Source organism: Taudactylus pleione, unplaced genomic scaffold (genome assembly GCF_031769625.1).
Source record: "Taudactylus pleione unplaced genomic scaffold, aTauple2 ptg001270l, whole genome shotgun sequence".
Lineage (NCBI taxonomy): Eukaryota > Metazoa > Chordata > Amphibia > Anura > Myobatrachidae > Taudactylus > Taudactylus pleione.
In genome coordinates, this window is record NW_028285670.1 from 1,112,501 (window position 1) to 1,115,000 (window position 2,500).

The 2,500-nt window shown below is 36.9% G+C and overlaps 1 non-coding gene and 10 pseudogenes across 1 annotated transcript; all 11 read right to left on the reverse strand.

The window, feature by feature from the left end:
- Positions 1-55, reverse strand: part of LOC148447796 (5S ribosomal RNA) — a 119-nt pseudogene extending 64 nt beyond the window's left edge.
- Positions 56-171: 116 nt separating this feature from the next.
- Positions 172-290, reverse strand: LOC148447797 (5S ribosomal RNA; annotated as a pseudogene).
- Positions 291-406: 116 nt separating this feature from the next.
- LOC148447798 (5S ribosomal RNA) lies at positions 407-525 on the reverse strand. Its single transcript, XR_015875441.1, has one exon. It is a non-coding gene; the product is annotated as a 5S ribosomal RNA (ribosomal RNA).
- Positions 526-641: 116 nt separating this feature from the next.
- LOC148447799 (5S ribosomal RNA) lies at positions 642-760 on the reverse strand (annotated as a pseudogene).
- A 116-nt stretch (positions 761-876) lies between these two features.
- Positions 877-995, reverse strand: LOC148447800 (5S ribosomal RNA; annotated as a pseudogene).
- Positions 996-1,111: 116 nt separating this feature from the next.
- On the reverse strand, positions 1,112-1,230 carry LOC148447801 (5S ribosomal RNA; annotated as a pseudogene).
- Positions 1,231-1,346: 116 nt separating this feature from the next.
- On the reverse strand, positions 1,347-1,465 carry LOC148447802 (5S ribosomal RNA; annotated as a pseudogene).
- Positions 1,466-1,581: 116 nt separating this feature from the next.
- Positions 1,582-1,700, reverse strand: LOC148447803 (5S ribosomal RNA; annotated as a pseudogene).
- Positions 1,701-1,815: 115 nt separating this feature from the next.
- Positions 1,816-1,934, reverse strand: LOC148447804 (5S ribosomal RNA; annotated as a pseudogene).
- Positions 1,935-2,050: 116 nt separating this feature from the next.
- LOC148447805 (5S ribosomal RNA) lies at positions 2,051-2,169 on the reverse strand (annotated as a pseudogene).
- A 117-nt stretch (positions 2,170-2,286) lies between these two features.
- Positions 2,287-2,405, reverse strand: LOC148447806 (5S ribosomal RNA; annotated as a pseudogene).
- Between the last annotated feature and the right edge of the window lie 95 nt (positions 2,406-2,500).

The following is a 2,500-nucleotide window of genomic DNA, read 5'->3' on the forward strand; positions in this document are numbered from 1 at the left end:
ATAGCTTCCAAGATCAGACGAGATTGGGCATGTCCAGTGTGGTTTGGCTGTAGGCACTAAAAAACATTGACTTTAGACCTCTTTTACTTCTTAACTCAAGTAAATTCATTGATAAGTTGAAAAAATGTAATGTAAAATGTAATAGAAAAGAAAGTTATGGCTATATAAAATTACCTACAGCACCTGGTATTCCCAGGTGGTCTCCCATCCAAGTACTAACCAGGCCCAACACTGCATAGCCTCCAAGATCAGACGAGATTGGGCATGTCCAGTGTGGTTTGGCTGTAGGTACTCAAAAGCATTAACTTTAGACCTCTTTTACTTCTTTACTCAAGTAAATTCATTGATAAGTTGAAAAAATTAAATGTAAAATGTAATAGAAAAGAATGTTATGGCTGCATAAAATTACCTACAGCACCTGGAATTCCCAGGTGGTCTCCCATCCAAGTACTAACCAGGCCCAACACTGCATAGTTTCCAAGATCAGACGAGATTGGGCATGTCCAGTGTGGTTTGGCTGTAGGTGATCAAAAACATTAACTTTAGACCTCTATTACTTCTTAACTCAAGTAAATTCATTGATAAGTTGAAAAAATTAAATGTAAAATGTAATAGAAAAGAATGTTATGGCAGTATAAAATTACCTACTGCACCTGGTTTTCCCAGGTGGTCTCCCATCCAAGTAATGACCAGGCCCAACACTGCATAGCTACCAAGATCAGACAAGATTGGGCATATCCAGTGTGGATTGGCTGTAGGTGCTCAAAAGCATTAACTTTAGACCTCTATTACTTCTTAACTCAAGGAAATTCATTGATAAGTTGAAAAAATTAAATGTAAAATGTAATAGAAAAGAATGTTATGGCAGTATAAAATTACCTACAGCACCTGGTATTCCCAGGTGGTCTCCCATCCAAGTACTAACCAGGCCCAACACTGCATAGCTTCCAAGATCAGACGAGATTGGGCATGTCCACTGTGGTTTGGCTGTAGGTGCTCAAAAACATTAACTTTAGACCTCTATTACTTCTTAACTCAAGTAAATTCATTGATAAGTTGAAAAAATTAAATGTAAAATGTAATAGAAAAGACTGTTATGGCAGTATAAAATTACCTACAGCAACTGGTATTCCCAGGTGTTCTCCCATCCAAGTACTAACCAGGCACAACACTGCATAGCTTCCAAGATCAGACGAGATTGGGCATGTCCAGTGTGGTTTGACTGTAGGTGCTCAAAAACATTAACTTTAGACATCTTTTACTTCTTAACTCAAGTAAATTCATTGATAAGTTGAAAAAATTTAATGTAAAATTTAATAGAAAAGAATGTTATGGCAGTATAAAATTACCTACAGCACCTGGTATTCCCAGGTGGTCTCCCATTCAATTACTAACCAGGCCCAACACTGCATAGCTTCCAAGATCAGACGAGATTGGGCATGTCCAGTGTGGTTTGGCTGTAGGCACTAAAAAACATTAACTTTAGACCTCTTTTACTTCTTATCTCAAGTAAATTCATTGATAAATTGAAAAAATGTAATGTAAAATGTAATAGAAAAGAAAGGTATGGCTATATAAAATTACCTACAGCACCTGGTATTCCCAGGTGGTCTCCCGTCCAAGTACTAACCAGGCCCAACACTGCATAGCCTCCAAGAGCAGACGAGATTGGGCATGTCCAGTGTGGTTTGGCTGTAGGTGCTCAAAAACATTAACTTTAGACCTCTTTTACTTCTTAACTCAAGTAAATTCAATGATAAGTTGAAAAATTAAATGTAAAATGTAATAGAAAAGAATGTTATGGCAGTATAAAATTACCTACAGCTCATGGTATTCCCAGGTGGTCTCCCATCCAAGTACTAACCAGGCCCAACACTGCATAGCTTCCAAGATCAGACGAGATTGGGCATGTCCACTGTGGTTTGGCTGTAGGTGCTCAAAAACATTAACTTTAGACCTCTATTACTTCTTAACTCAAGTAAATTCATTGATAAGTTGAAAAAATAAAATTTAAAATGTAATAGAAAAGACTGTTATGGCAGTATAAAATTACCTACAGCAACTGGTATTCCCAGGTGTTCTCCCATCCAAGTACTAACCAGGCCCAACACTGCATAGCTTCCAAGATCAGACGAGATTGGGCATGTCCTGTGTGGTTTGACTGTAAGGTGCTCAAAAACATTAACTTTAGACATCATTTACTTCTTAACTCAAGTAAATTCATTGATAAGTTGAAAAAATTTAATGTAAAATTTAATAGAAAAGAATGTTATGGCAGTATAAAATTACCTACAGCACCTGGTATTCCCAGGTAGTCTCCCATCCAAGTACTAACCAGTCCCAACACTGCATAGCCTCCAAGATCAGACGAGATTGAGCATGTCCAGTGTGGTTTGGCTGTAGGTGCTCAAAAATATTAACTTTAGACGTCTTTTACTTCTTTACTCAAGTAAATTAATTGATAATTTGAAAAAATTAAATGTAAAATCTATTAGAAAAG